Genomic DNA, 16,736 nt, shown 5'->3' on the forward strand with positions numbered 1-16,736 from the left:
GTACATGAACTTTATGTCCACCACATATACATATATCTATGATTCTCTGAGGATGAAACCTCCGAGAACTTTATGTCCACTATATATATGTGAATGATTCTCTGAGGATGAAACCCAAAACGTCAGGATTTTGGGTGCTCCCAGGGACATTCTAATATCCAACCAGGAAAGTTCCAAGAGAATGGGATCATTCTGGCAGCCTGTTTTGTCTGTTCACTGCACTACTGCTAGCCCTGACATAGTGCCTGGGTGTGGTGGGTGAGAAAGGGGATGGGGAAAAGGCCTGGCCTGCTGAACAAGGAGTCTGAAGGGCCCACGGAAACTTTCAACAGTTAGCCCAGCACTCAGCATTGCTCACCAGAAAAAGGAAAGAGAACATGGGTACTGAGTAACCAATGACTGATAGGAAGGACACAGGTGCCTGGGGGCCCAGAGAGACCAATGAAAGAGTCACAAACCATTTCAAATGGAGAGGCAGAGGCTATTTACACCTCCACACTGCCTTCCACTTCCAACTCTCCTTGGAAGTGCTCTAAGCTTTCTCTTTGTTCTCAAATAAAATTTCTCTTTGTTACACTAAAGACTGTGTGAAGTCACTTTTCTTCTCTGTTCCCACTGCCCTTGGTGCTCCAGGATTACTTTCAATTTCTACACACTTTCACTTTTGAGTTTTCTATACCTCAGTTGAGAATTCTAGTTCTGCCAAGTAATTGAAACAGGACGACTGGGTTCAGGAAACTGGGACCCTCCATTTCCAACATTAGCCTCTTTAAAAAAAGATTAATTAATTAAACAATGATTACAAAAACAGTACATGATTAATTAATAAAAATAATTAATGTGACAGAAAAAAATCTCAGTAGGGTAGGAACAGTCATTTTAAAAAACCTATCAGCACCTGTGTGCACAGATGGAGGTAAAAGTCAACAGAAATTAAGTGGGTTGGGGAGAGGATGAGGGAACTCACACCTCATGGACATAGTGTCCACCCTCTGGGTGATGGGCACACTTATAACTTAGGCTCAATCAGTACAAAAGCAATTTATGTAACCAACAGATTTGTAGCCCTGTAGCATTCTGAAAAAAAATTTTTAAACTCTCATAATGCTCATGACATAATTCATCATGCGCTCCCCCACTGTTGCAGTTGAGAATCACTTACATGGATTACACAGTGTTGGAACTGGAAGGGCCTTGAAGATCACTTGGTCATTGGTTTTCACCTTGTGTTCCTTCAAGTCCTTAAAGAAAATAAAAATATTTTAAGCCAAAATATTCTTCTTTGAAATACATGGAGGTGGTTGTTCAGAGAGCTAGCAAGCAGAAGTAACCCTGTGAAGAGGTCTCTTGTGGGGGAGTTTCACATCTGTAGAGAAAATCTGCCTTCATGAAATTAGGCTTTTTCTGAGGATCTTCCCTTGCCAGATATAGGAAAGATTAACGGAGAATCTGCCAATGTTAAAGATCTGAAAGAAACATTTACCATCTGTTCTCTCTGAGGACTGCTCCCTGGGGAGGTTTATCTGCATAACAAGACCACCTTTGCTACCCTGTTTCCCCAAAAATAAGACAATGTCTTATTTTAAGGTGTGCTCCCAAAGATGCGCTAGGTCTTATTTTCAGGGGACGTCTTATGGTTCCTGTAAGTAGGTCTTATTTTCGGAGGATGTCTTATTTTCGGGGAAACGGGGTATCCAGGCCTCCTCTTCTCTCCTCTATAATCTCTCCCCTATAATCTCTCTTGCCATTAGAACCTGCCTAGAGCCAAGCTCTGAGCCCCATTCTCTCTGTAGCCTCAAGATGGTATATAGCCTTCTGTACCCTGTTGGAGTTTTGAAGGTACTCTCTCTGTGGGTCTCTATGTGTATGTTAATAAACTTATATGCCTTTTCTCCAATCAATCTGCCTTCTGTCAGTCGTTTTTTCAGTGAACCTTCAGGGCAAAAGAGTTTTCTCTTTTGCCCCTACACTGTGAAGTTCGTTAGGGGACCTCAAGGGCAGCTAACAAGGACGAGGAGAAGGTCAAGTATGTTGGGGGGGAGGTCCAGATTTTATGCTGTCTTTCCAAGGGAAGCTCTGTTTTTATTCCTTCATTCAACAACTACTGCTAGGTACATGCATTTTGCCAGGTCTATGGTTAAATTAAGAATATAGGGATGAGAAAAACAATTGCCCTTCTTATAACTCAAAATCGTCGGGTTCTATATAAGATTTCTTCTGAACAAGAGGGGTTTTTTTGATAGAGAGATAAACACAGTAAAGACATACCACCTAGACAGAAAAACCGAGATTAAATGAATTATAGAATTCACTTAATAAAAAAAAATAGCAGAACCAAGATTGAACTCTTCTTCCTCTAACACTGAGCCCAGAGGTCTACCCATATAACATTTCACATTTCAGAAGTAGTGGTTCCAAGAAAGAGTGGAGACTATATGCAAGAATAGATAGATCTCCAGCCCTACTAACTCCCTCATGGATATGAGAGTCCTGGGAAACGGAGACCAGAAGTAGTTTAGTCTACTTCTCAGCATGTCTTAGGTTGCAAGTAACTAAAACAATACAAAGAATTTATTGACTCACATACCTGAAAACCCAGAAGTAGGTGTTGTTTCAAAAGATTTGATCCAGTGATGCACAGAGTGTGACCAGAATGTGGTTGCTGCCTCCTATTCCTCAGCAAAGTTTCCTTCGTGGGGGCCCTATTGGCAACAGGCATCTCCTTGAGGTTTCTAGGTCTCCGTGCTACATGTTTCCAACAGAAAGGAGACAGTCTGCTTCCCACAGTCTGGCTGATCCTGACTGGCCCACCTCATCTGTACCTGTCTGGGCTAAGTTACAGTGAAGGAGCAGAGAGAACTTTACCCCCAAATATGGCTCTCTTGTATAATGGGGATTTTGAATTAAAGGTCCTTGGAGATCAGCAGATGATGGAAGAGTCCTCTCTACACAAAGACAAGACAGACACACCCAGGAGAGTAATTGTTTTTCCTTCTCCCACTTTTTCTCAGTCCTCTAACTCTCCCAAAGCACAAAATGAAATTATTCTTTGTTATCCTAGAAGGGAGAACTGTGTAATCTAAAAATTTGTACCCTCCTATTAATTTGAAACAAAGGTTAAAAAAAAAAAAAAGAAAGAAATTATTCTCTGAGTTCCCTTAACAGCCTGATGTCCAGACCTATCAAGAAAGAAAACAATTACTCCTGGTCCTTCCCTGAGTTTTCATTAACTGAACTCCTATCTCAGGAAGAAGACTAAAATCTGTCAACAAACCTGGACAGACTTTTGTTGCAAAGCATTGTCTGTTCTGTAGGCCCAAGAGACTTTGTCCCAGGCCACTGTATGTTCTTCAAGCCCATTGAATTCCCCCTAAAATTATTTACTACCACCCTAAAATCATCCATACTTCTCCTAAGAAGTAGAGCATATGTGTATAAGCATCTGTACCCACTGAGATATTGGGCAATAATTCTCTGACACCCCCCCTTCCCATGTACACTAATCAATTTGTACACCTTTTCTCCAATTAATCTACCTTTGTTTTTAGTTTTTACTTTTTTAATCTGCCTTTCGTGAGTTGATTTTTCAGCGAACCATCCGAACACAAATTTCTGTTGGCCCTTCCAGCTGATTGGTCCCTACAGCTGATTGGCATGGCTGAGAAATTTGAAGGATTTTTAGAAGCAGGAAAGGAAGAATAGATGGTGACAAATAACTAATAAATGAGCACACTATTCTGGGTATCATAAGATTATATATGAATCTAAGCAACCAATAAAAATTCTAGAGAGACATCTAAACTTTTATAGTTTCTTAAACTTTTAAATAAGAACACCAAAATATTAATAGAGTTAGGGTTTCAGGATGTCTATCTTTGCTGTAGTATCATGTACTGTTAAAATTATTTGTAAAGTAATATTTAAATAATGTAATATAAAGAAGTAACAATGCATATTTGACTCTGGTACATCCAAAGGCACTTTGTCTTGGTTGTAGAGTAGGTGACAGATAAATAAAAATTGTGGACTTTTTCTTAACCTTGCCTCAAAAGTAAAACAAAATTATGTACTTGCCCTTGAGTGCTAAATAACACAAGCAAAATATGCTGCTTTTGCTTAAAAATATAATTGATGGAACGGAACACTTGGTATTCTCAGTTGATGCTCAGTTGGTGCTTCTAATTATAAATATTTATATTTTGGCTCATTCTTTTTTGCTGTGTTGACTTGACACAAAACAATTTGTCTTGAGAAGGCTGACGTTGAAGTCTTACACTGACCCCATTAACAACATCTGTGTCTCCCCTTGCTTCTGAAATATAATATTTCTGAAATTGTATGAATTGATAGAAATTATTTTATGAGTATATATACAATGATGAGTCTTTTTTAATTTTTGCTTTCTTCGTTTTATTTCTTAGGCTTAGAAAATTAAGATAAATATTTTCTTAGGCCAACAGTTCAAATTTGAGAAAAAAACAGTATCATTAGCTATTCATAATTTTTGTAAAGACATATAAAATAATGGACATTATGAAGAAAGTAATCCATTCTCATTTCCCCCTGCCTGCTATCCAACCTTTTTTCTCATAAATTTTCATTGTCACATAATTACTTTAAAAAATACCTTTTATGATTTTTACACCTGACAAATGGGTGAGTGCCTGGTTAAGCTGTAGAGTACGGAAGTGTTTGCAGAAGCCTAGCACAACCCCTGGAAGAATGTACCCAGGAATGTTTATTCATTGTTTGGTTGACTCTATGGCAAAGACATAAGGACAGTAAACTTCCCAAATTCAATGTGCTTTCCATGGTTTAGTGTGTTTAAATCTTCACACTAACCTTATGGAGTTTTATCTTAACTTTACAGATGAGGATCGGTTAACATTAAAAGGTGACTTTTTATGGGAAAATTCTATTCTAAATGCCAGTTCCTATTCTCATCTACTACATGTGATTATCGCAGGTGGTAGAAAATTGGTTCACAACCCTACTCCTCACGAGACACACAAGACTTTTTTTTTTTAGCATTGATTATCCTAAAGTATAAAGACCAACAATAGCAACTACAGGAGAGGATGTGGAGCAACTGGAATCTCCTTACTCAGCAAGTAGGAAGGTAAAGTGGTACAACCACTTTGAGAAAAACAATTTATTTATTTATTTTTTTTTTATTGTTGGGGATTCATTGAGGGTACAATAAGCCAGGTTACACTGATTGCAATTGTTAGGTAAAGTCCCTCTTGCAATCATGTCTTGCCCCCATAAAGTGTAACACACACCAAGGCCCCACCCCCCTCCCTCCGTCCCTCTTTCTTCCCCCCCCCATAACCAATAATTGTCATTAATTGTCCTCATATCAAAATTGAGTACATAGGATTCATGCTTCTCCATTCTTGTGATGCTTTACTAAGAATAATGTCTTCCACGTCCATCCACGTTAATACGAAGGATGTAAAGTCTCCATTTTTTTTAATGGCTGAATAGTATTCCATGGTATACATATACCACAGCTTGTTAATCCATTCCTGGGTTGGTGGGCATTTAGGCTGTTTCCACATTTTGGCAATTGTAAATTGAGCTGCAATAAACAGTCTAGTACAAGTGTCCTTATGATAAGAGAAAAACAATTTAATCTAACAAGTTATTTGGCACGTTGTAAGTAAGCTAATAGGTTATCTTTATTATTTTGATTTTCAGTTATTTAATTTGCAAATAATGCCCAGTGTTGGCACCCCAGGAAAATGGGTCTTCCACCCCAACAGTGCTGATGAAGTTAACACTCCCTTGATCCAACTTCTCCCTAATCCTCCCTGTTTGCTCTTAGCTCATTTGCTTCTTGCTGCCCTAACCTCCTCCAGACCAGATGCTTAGAGACACCGTGAACTTCCCTGTTCTTCTTAACTGTTGCCTATTCACTGTCTCCTCCTCAGTGGCCTTACTTGTTCTGGTAAACATTTCTCCCATGTCCCTACCTTGGTACAACTCATCAATGGACAGTGTTTCCCTGGAGTCTACCTATCCCATGTTCCAGGTCTTCCTTTCTCAGCACTCAATTGCTAGAAAAACAGCTATTCACAGTGATTTCCCAGCACAACTTCTTTAAAAACATGGATTATCTGCCAGGCTGTATATGAGACCAGGTTATGCATCCTAATATTTGAGATCTGGTGCAATCCTTGGCCAACATAAGCTACTTAAAATTTTCTTTCATTGTATTAAACACCACAATTTCTCATCAGAATCACATATAAATGAATTTTTTGTGTGTTTCTCAAAAATCTTATTCACTGTTTTTACATGAAAACTCATCCTGAGTGGTGAACATAAATACAAATTATTTGAAAATCTTTTGTCAATTTGGATAAGTGTCATGAAAATATCAAGTAGAAAATCAAGCAGTGTATAAGCAGATGAGAGGGGCAGATTGAGAGAAGTGCAGCAATTTTCTATTTAACAAAAGAAAAGAAAGAAAAAACCCTTATAAGGTAGGTAAGGATCTTAGCACAGTATTTAGTACTTAAACTTGTTTCTTTGTTGATGCAAAAAGGAGAGAGAAAGAGTAGAAGTATTTATTTTGAGATGTCATTGTGAAGTATTATTTAATAGATAACTACATAGCAAAACAGCTTTAAAAAAAATCTTTAGAAGATTACACAGAAGCCAAGGGCACAATGCTGACACAATGCTGCCCTCAGCGGACCCCCCCACAATCCTTGTGTGCTTTGATGTCCAAAATAAAACGTATGTATAAAACCCACCTTTATGTGTGCTAGACATAGGACCTTTTAAAGCAATTTTACTCTTCTGTGGACCACACAAGGTTTGTGTCATTTTTCTTCTATTTCTAGAGCAGAGATAAGATAATTATTTTCCTCTCAGCTGTTACTTTTCCATTCGTGTGGGTGATGTCACATGTAGCTTGTTTTAGGATTCTCAGTCTCCTAGAAAATAATGATTGCGCTGTGTCACAGTATACATACCAAAGCGAGTATATTGGTTAATACATTTTTGATTGTACATGAGAGACATGAGTTTATGCAAAGGATATGAAAGAAGGAAATGCTGTGAATGGTGGAGTGGAAAACTAACCTCCTTACGAGGCTCAGCAGGTCAGGGGGACCTTTACGATCGGAGTTAAATCAGCCTCAGGGAATGACTGTGTCTAGGAACTCAACTCTTTCTATACGGTTCTCTCTCCATTCCTTGGTTTTATATTGGTTTCATTCTCTCCTACCATAAATGCTTTCTTCTTGCAGCCAGGGGAGAGGGGTGGCTGCAGATAACTCTAGTTTGTATTATCTTAGTCAGTGGAGTTCACAGAAAAGAGAGACCTTCTCTTCTCCCAGTGGCCACATAGACAATTCTAGAGCATTGCAATGGAATCCAGCTGTTTGGGGGGTTATTTATTTATTTATTTATTAAGACAGAGTCTCAAGCTGTTGCCTTGGGTAGAGTGCCATGGCATCACAGCTCACAGCAACCTCAAACTCTTGGTCTCAAGCGATTATCTTGCCTCAGCCTCCCAAGTACCTGGGACTACAGGTGCCCGCTACAACGCCTGGCTAATTTTTTTTTTTTTTTTGTCATTGTTGCAGTTGTCATTGTTGTTTTAGCTGGCCCAGGCTGGGTTTGAACCTGCCAGCCTTGGTGTATGTGGTCGGCACCCTACTCCCTGAGCTACAGATGCCACCCAGTCCAGCTGTTCTTGATTGGCAGACATATCGGAAATGCATGGAGTGGGGACTATCAATTCACCAAAGGAAAGGCTTCTGCCATGACCTGAAGAAGTGGGTAAAAGGTAAAGGCCAGATAAAAACAACAGATGTTCTGTAGCAGTGTGACAGATGCTTTTGGCGTCCACCACATAAGCTCTTTACCTTGCACTGAGTTCACCTGTCACTGTGGTAGATGGTTTCTGGCACACAGCTTCCTCTGTCAAGTTCTGGGTTCTTTGCTTTCTTCTGCCTGGGAGCTTTCTCCACACCATGGGAACTTACACCACCACAGGCAGGCACTACACACTCTGGGAGCAAGTTGGCCTCCAGGATAGAGTCATCTTCACCCAGCAGGTGGTGGGACCAGAGGCTGGAGTCCCAACCTTCCCCTTGTCCAGTAGGACAATTCCAATGGGACTGAACTCCAGTAGTAGCTGGTTTATTAACACATCTTTTATTGGTTCTACTCCTTTTCTTGTCTCCCTTCTTCACTACCTCACTTGCCTACTCACATTCACATCCAAATGAACCACCTAACACCCATGTCCTTGTGTCAAGGTCAGCTTCAGAGGGAACTCAAAGCAAGACAATCAGCTTACCTACTCAATCTGTTAAATTACGATTGTATTAAACACTGGCAATATAACAATAAACAAGATAGATAAAGTCTCTCTGAGAGAGGATAGCAAAGAAATTGAAATTTCTAGTTATAATTGTTGCCATATTCTTCCTGTGTATATTCTTGGTGCCAATTAAAATGAGGAGAATAATTGATTACATAGGCTTGCCTTACTTAGTATAGACACTGGCTATAAAAGAAATATATTTTATTTGAGGTTAGCTGTTGCCGCTCCCTCTCAGTTGACACATCCTCTGAAATAAATCCTTTCTCCTTTGACAAAAAAAAGAAATCTATTTTTAAACATTTAATTTATTTACATGTAGTTATGTTTTCCTTTATCATACATTATAGAATTAGAATTTGAGTTCCACTCAAAAACTTTACCCCACTTCCAAAAATAAATCAAATTTAGGAATGCTATAGCTCATCTTTCTCTCTTCTAATTTATTGCCCTTTTATAGGTTGAAATTTCTCTTTAAATTCTACCACCAATTCTAATCTTCAGCAAAAGAAATTTGAATAGTTCTTGTCTAGCACTTTGGGATTTAACATGAAATTGGACCTTTAACCTCAAGTCTCCCAAATGCTAACAGGGCTTTGGTCTTAGCTCTGAGACTTGTACGCCCACCGTGAATCCTCTTCTAACAACTGGGCTCCTTTGTGATCTTGGTCAATATCTAATATATCAGAAAACTCAAACTAATGGTTGTAACAAAAAAGGAATGCGTGGTTTGGGCAATTAAAAGAGTCCAGGTAAAATGCTGTCTTTCGGCATCACCTGACCCAAAGTTACTATATTCTTAGGGCTTTGTCTTTATTTTTTGCAAATTTCCAGTTCTGCCCGTCTTCTGGCATCAGTTTTTTTCTCAAAATAGTTCTCTTCATGGTACCAAAAGTGGCAGCCAGGGTGGCAACAAGGAAAGAAAGCATGTGCTTTTCAGCAGTTTTGGTAAAAGTCCTAATGTTCGCTCTGATTAGTCCAGTGGGTGAAGTCAATTCCATGCTTACCATATCGCTGATTTTTCAAAAGATACATATGATAGAAAAAAGGGCAATGAAGGTTGCATAGCAAAACAAGTGTCCACTGCATCACCGTCATAATTGGTTTTTTTTTTTTTTTTTGAGACAGAGTCTCACTATGTCGCCCTCAGTAGAGTGACGTGGCGTCAGCTCACAGCAACCTCAAACTCTGGGCTTCAGCGATTCTCTTGCGTCAGCTTCTCACGTAGCTGGGACTACAGGTGCTCGCCACAATGCCTGGCTATTTTTCTGTTGCAGTTGTCATTGTTGTTTAACTGGCCCAGGCCGGGTTCAAACCTGCCACCCTCAGTGTATGTGGCTGGCGCTGTAACCACTGTGCTACAGGTGCTGAGCCTCATCACCGTTTGTAACTCTGTATTTTCTACCTTGGTTCTGCTTCTTTACTCCTTTATACTAGTTATGGGCCTTCATACCCACGCTATTCAGCACTGGGCCTTGACTTGTTCTCTCCAAACCCCTGCTAGAGACCTGGGTCCTGGGGTCTACTGACTAACTTTCCTGAAGCTGTCTGAATGTCTGACCATCAAACATCACTGGATTTCCTCCTACTCTGCCCCACAATTTCCCAGGATGCCCTCTGGAAGTCCTGAGTACTTCCTTTTTGTTTTACCATACTGTTTTGGCAACCCTAATTTATTTGTTGGATTAATACCGTTCACCGTCTGTCAGCTGGTCTGTTCACAGGCCACGTGTCAGGTCTGGTTTCTGATCCTAACTTGTTACTGTTTCATGCTGCTAGGCCAGACCAAGGAATGATCTTTTCTTTTTTTAGTCCTCAAAATTATATATTTAGAAAGAAAGAAAATCTAATAAAAAGATGCATAAAGCTATTCAAAATTTACAGATATGATTTTGAAAAATATTGATTTAGATTTTCTTCTGGAAAAAACAGTAGGAATTTTAAAGTGCTTTCAGGAAAGTAATTTTACTATTTACTAACGACATTTTGGCAAAATATTTTCAAATAAATTTGTTTAAGGTGATAAAACTAGAATGCCTCTGAATAATCTTTCAAATTTCTTCCAAATAGGACAGGAGTTAGAATAGGTTTAAATATTCTGCACATGGGTCATCTGCTTATTTAAGTCCATACTTTGAAAGTGTTTGAGAACATCTTGTTCTTTTGTTTATCATTAAACATCTCATCTGCAGACTTATTTATAACACTGAGCTGCTTCAGATTTTTTCACCCCCTTTTAAGTGGTTCGGAAACAAATTTTACCTCATGTCTCATCTGGTTTATTATAAATTATGCAATGGTCAAAGCCAGCATTATAACACTTTACAGTCCCAGGAACCAGCTCTTGGAACCAGAATTATGTGAGTGGCTGGGGCACACGAAGCTGTTTCCCAGTCCTGAAGACTGTGTCCTTCACGGAGGTAAATAGTCCCTTCTAAAATATTGCTCTCAGGGCGGCGCCTGTGGCTCAGTGAGTAGGGCGCCAGCCCCATATGCCAAGGGTGGCGGGTTCAAACCCAGCCCCGGCCAAACTGCAACCAAAAAATAGCCGGGCGTTGTGGCGGGCGCCTGTAGTCCCAGCTGCTCGGGAGGCTGAGGCAGGAGAATCGCGTAAGCCCAAGAGTTAAGAGGTTGCTGTGAGCCGTGTGACGCCACGGCACTCTACCCGAGGGCGGTACAGTGAGACTCTGTCTCTACAAAAAAAAAAAAATAAATAAAATATTGCTCTCTTACTTTATTTTTTTTTTGCAGTTTTTAGCCAGGGCTGGGTTTGAACCTGCCACCTCTGGCATATGGGGCCGGTGCCCCACTCCTTTGCCCCTGTCTTACATTTTTTATTAAAAGAAAGAAGGAAAAAAAAAAACCCATACTTATTAATGACATACCATACTGATTCATTCTTTGAAACAGTGTGACCCTTTCATTTCAGGTTCTCCATGCTAATAACTAATTCAGCATTTGTGATTAAACATTTATTTGGACTTTTGAAAAATCAGATATATTTGTAACAAGAACAAAATATTAACTTTTTCAGAAAAAAGGAAGAAAAAGTAGAATTTCATACCTTAAAAAAATAAAGATCTTCGAGTGCAGCCATACATCTCAAAGATTTTCAAGGGTATTTCTAAAATACGTAGCTATTTCATTGCTGAAATATGCACATAAAAGTTCTCTATTGTCTCCTGAAGATAAAATCTGTGTCTTTTACTAAAGAAAAAGCAATTTTATCTGACAGTAAAGACCAGCCACATTTTCTAAGGCATTGGAGCAAATAAGAAAATAAATGCAACATTGATACCACTTAACGCTAGCCAGACACTCTTATAACTTTGCAATAATTTTTCTTGTCAGATGATGTAGTTATTTTCCTTCTTTCTTTCTTCCTTTTTTTTTTTTTTTCCTTTAAGACAGCGTCTCACTCTGTTGCTCAAGCTAGAGTGCCAAGGCATCATCACAGCTCATAGCAACTCTTGGGCTCAAATGATTCTCTTGCCTCAGCCTCCTTAATAGCTCAGACTACAGATGCCCACCACAACAAAGCTAGTTTTTCTATTTTTAGCACAGATAGGGTCTCGTTCTTGCTCAGGCTGATCTCCAGCTCCTGAGTTCAAGGGATCCTCCTGCCCTGGCCCCTCAGAATGCTAGAATTACAAGAGCAAGCCACCACGCCCCACCCAATGTAGTTATTTTCTAAGGAAATAAAACATTTTATTGCTTGGCAAACAAGCTTTTTCTGCTTGCCCAAACATTTTCACTCCTAACTAGAAATATTAATGCATTTATTATATTTTATAGCATGAAACTGAATATGGTACAGAATTAACATGTGTTTCTTTAAATTGCAATATATGTTTTATCTGCTCTCAAGAATAGTTACAGCAAACATTATATTAATAATATATATATAAATCTGACCTTCTTAGCAATGCAGCATCACCTCGTCAAGAAGTGTTCCTGGATGTAGGCTCTCCTAAGGAGGTACCCCTCTGCTATGCTCTCATGATACCTGGGACATATCACTGTGTTTATCTCACCGTAATATCCTAATATCCTCATGTGCCTAACTCCCACCTAGGTTGTAAGGAAAAGATTTTTACTGATAACTGTCCCAGTGAGCTACTTTTAATACTAAGTACACGCATATCAAGAAATCGTTTTCTGTACTCTAGGACATCACAGCCTTATAATCTGGCTCTGGGCTCTCCCCTCTTCAAATGAAAAGGGCACGATAACAAGCTTGGCTTAGAACAGGCTTGTACCTGCTTTGTCTTTAGCTCACGTAACATTTTCTAAAAATTTTCAAACCAACATTTAAAATGTGGTTATTACATACAAAAAAATCTCAGGATTTCAGCTGCTCTTTAGAAATTAGAAAACATGGCAGCCCTTGGCTGGATTTCTCCTATGGTATCAATGAACCCTGCTGAGAAGTCGCTCCTCTGCAGCTTACTGGGTCCCTACTGCTCCTCAATGTCTTCCTGACGCTGAAATTAGCGATCAGTTACCATTTATCTTAGTGGTGCGTTTCTTTTGGTATAGAAACATTTTTCTACATTCATTTTTAAGCAAAAAAAATAGAAAATCAAATACAGACCTAGAGAACCACATGATTTAAAATAAATATGCCCACCTGCTCACCTGAGTTACTTCAATAGACTTCTGATTAATTCATTCAACATACTCAAATATGTGCTTGGGTATCTAACACATGTCTCTATCTCCACTTTCTTCCCATCCTAACCTATTTCCCTGTATACTTATGATGTCATTATTCTTTTCCAAGACCTTTAATGGTAATAGTAGTAATAGTAACAACAGTAGCAACCGTTCTTATCTATTGAGTGCTAATGATAGTTAGCTGTCCTGCACTGTTCTTTGTACTTAACTTACAGAAACATTTAATTCTTATGTCAACATGAAAAGTAGGAACTATTATTACCAAATGAATGGACTCTGACCAATTCCATGCAGATATAACTCGATAGCACTTTGCTTCATGCCTACACCACACACTGCTCTTCTCCTGCCCAGGGGCGCCCTGTTGGTGCTGATCATACCCTGTGGGGCATCTCAGAAGAGCAGACCATTCACGCCCCATCAGGCAAAGCTTTGACCACAAGATGATGGAAGGGGGTGAATAAATTCCTCCCTTCAAAAGTTGAAGAACTCCTTTGCAATTAATGTCAAGTAGCAACCAACTCAATAACACATCCTCACCCATCCATCCCTCTTTGCCTGAGTCGCTCCCGTTTTCCCTCATCCCTGTGCCCTAAGACTTCGCTCTTTAATAAAGTGGTGGTACACAGGCATTTGCCTCAAGCCCTGCTTCCTAGGGAACCCAGACAGACATACTTCCTCTTCCTCCACTTTTTATTGCTTAAATTTATTTATGTTGCCTTCAAAGACCACCTTATCATATTACCCATTTCTTAGATAGAAAAAAAAATTTTTCAGCTAAGTTAGGTGAAGCAATTGGAAGGATTCTAGAATACTTCCCATGCCATGGGGAGGGGAGGGCTACAATAGGGCGTCAGAAAAACACAACAGTGCTCTCTCGCTCTCATTTTCATTCTCATTTTCATCTCCGCTCTTATCGGTCCCGCAGCTTCATTTTCTCTTCTTCCCCATGTTATGGGATGGGACTGGATCAGAGTTCCCAGCACATATTTCCCATGGCTCCTACACATTGCGAGTGACGCTTCTATTCCTTAAAATTGAGATTGAGAATTCCCACGAGAGGATTTAACTAACCTGGCTTAGGAGGGTCCCCAAGGAGGGGAGGAAAGAAAAGTCACAGCACATGGATATGGCCTCAGGGGTTCTTTCCAAGGGGAATTTGTGTAGGACAGGACTCCACCAGAAGAAGATCTATCAAGGCCCAGTCCCAGTGTTACCTCCTGAATGAACTTCATCTGATCCAGAAAGGCATCCGGTAGTAAAAGACCATGGGCTCTGGGGGGAAAATCTACCATATACCCAGCACAAAGTGCCAGCTCTGAATCCGCCACAGACACACCTTTCTGAGCCTCAGTTGCATCATCTATGAGGCAGATATCATAATGCCCATCATGGAAGACAAATGGTTAGTGAAGTGCCTAGCACATAATCAGTTATCAATACATTTCTTCAGCCAAAAGTACTGTCCACCTTGAACATGTACATAACAAATCTTTGCATCACTCTATGTCTTTGTCACTTTGGGGGTATATTTTATCTACCCTATTTGATCAAATATTCCCTAAGGGTAAAGGAGTGTCTTAGCTGTTTCCCTTCTTAGCTATCTTAGCCTTGGTACATTATACATTATCTAGCACACTGGAGTGGAAGAATAAATACAGAAGGTGCAAAAAAAATGTATACACACTTTTGAGAAAGGAATAAACTGCCTTAAATTTATGAGACTAAAGTTACATTTGACTTGTGAAATTACAAGAGGTGCTTAACGTGACTTGTATTCATTTTTTTAGTTATTAGTGTATGTTCAGTTTTATGGTTTAATAAAGAAGTTTAACTGCACTCAATAAAGTGAGCTCTCATTTTTAGATGATTACTCCTTTTTGAAAATGATTAGTTCTTCCCCAATAGAAGCAAAAGCAAAAGTGATCTTTTTCCCAACTGCTTATTGAGAAAAAAACTTTTCCTTCTTCTCTCAAAATGTACCAAATGCCCTCTGTGTAGCAAGGACTAATAATGGAAAGATGAACAAAACTTTCCCTGCCCTCAAAGAGCCGAATACTACCTTATTGATGTAGTTATTGAATTTTCAGTTGTATATTGTCATATAGTTAAAATTCCACACGTTTTTCATATGCTGAAAAAGCAAACATCTTTAAAATCGGCTCCTTCTCTGTTCCATGATGCAAGTGGAAACTATTCGTGTGTATTTCATTATATGAAAATGTCTTGTGTATCTCCTTCTATTAATTACCGTGACTTTAAAATTTATAAACTATTTCCTCTCCACCTCATTTTTCACATTCTCACAATATTAGTTACACATCCTTGATTAAACAGAATTACAGCACATAAATATCTAAGATACATAAATAAAAGATTTTAGCCACATTAATTTTCTGGGTTTTATGTATAAAACTTCTTATTTTTTTCAAAATTTAGTGAAAGAAGTCTTATTTATATAAAAAATTTAAAGAACTCATTTTAAGTGAAGAATGACAAAGTCAAGTAATCACACGAAAAGAAACATGTCGCTGTGTTTTGGTTGATTTTACTTTTTAAGGCTTAAACTAAGATTTTGTTAACTCTTGGGTTAATGAAATGGTTTACCATTTTGGGAGGTTCACCACAATTTTGCCAGTCCTATGTAACCATGGGTGCTAGGTGAAAAAAAGAATCCCATCCACTCTAGACAACTTAAATCAAATAAGCCTCACTTTGTCCCCCAAATATAGAATCTGCTCAAAGGTAGAACACGATGCCAGTCTCCTTGTTTTCTCCTTTCTTTCAGCAGTGCACCCTTTTAGCATTTGTGGTGAACAGAACCAATCCAAATCTCTGGTTCTGGACGTCACTGGCATCCCCTGGACCTCAATGTCCTGCAAAAATTCCTGCCTAGAAATGTGTACTTGTGAAGCTGGAAGAAGCATTGGAGATCAAGAGTCCAGGACCCCATTTTGCAAATGAGGGAAAACTCTGGCAAGATGAATACTGGAATACATTGAGTGACTCGCCCAAGTACTCACACAAGTTAGTGAAGGAGTCTTGATAGGGGACTACAAGTATGTTTCAGCAGAAGGAACCAACTGAGCTCTGGGTAGTTATTCCTTCTATGCACGGGGAGTTGGTTCCAAGAACCTCCTGCAGATACCCAAACCCACAGATACTGGTGTCGTATTTGTACATGATCTATGCACATTCTGAAAACTGTGGGGGCTTAGTCCCATTCCTCAAGTGTTCTCATGCAAGCTCACACCCAACCAGGTCTCCTTTTCCAGATAGTGTGCAAAGATTCCTATTTTCCATTTTTACCATCAGAGCACCTACATTTTTAGTCTTTCAACCATATTGGTTACAGCAATTCACCCTTCACTGGATGTTGACTTAATCCTTTGCAGGGGGATATGCATGTTCAAAGAGGAGTGTTCTTAGCCCCAATGTATAACTTTAATGATGCAGCAGGGCAGAATCAGGGCGGAGTTACGTAGCAGCTGAGAGCTTCCATAAAATGCATTTCAGTCAGTGGATGCTTAAGAATTGTAATGTAACAGCCGCTCAGATGAGTCATTTTGGATAAAGGGGGATATTGTTAGGCTTTTCATGAAGCTGTGTTTCCCTAGTAGGTTTGCTATTTTCACATAGAATTTACAGGTATGTTACTTGGAGTAGCTTTGACGATGACGAAAATCAAGCCGGGTTGCCCCTTCACACATCAACAGAT

Source organism: Nycticebus coucang, chromosome 8, assembly GCF_027406575.1.
Source record: "Nycticebus coucang isolate mNycCou1 chromosome 8, mNycCou1.pri, whole genome shotgun sequence".
Lineage (NCBI taxonomy): Eukaryota > Metazoa > Chordata > Mammalia > Primates > Lorisidae > Nycticebus > Nycticebus coucang.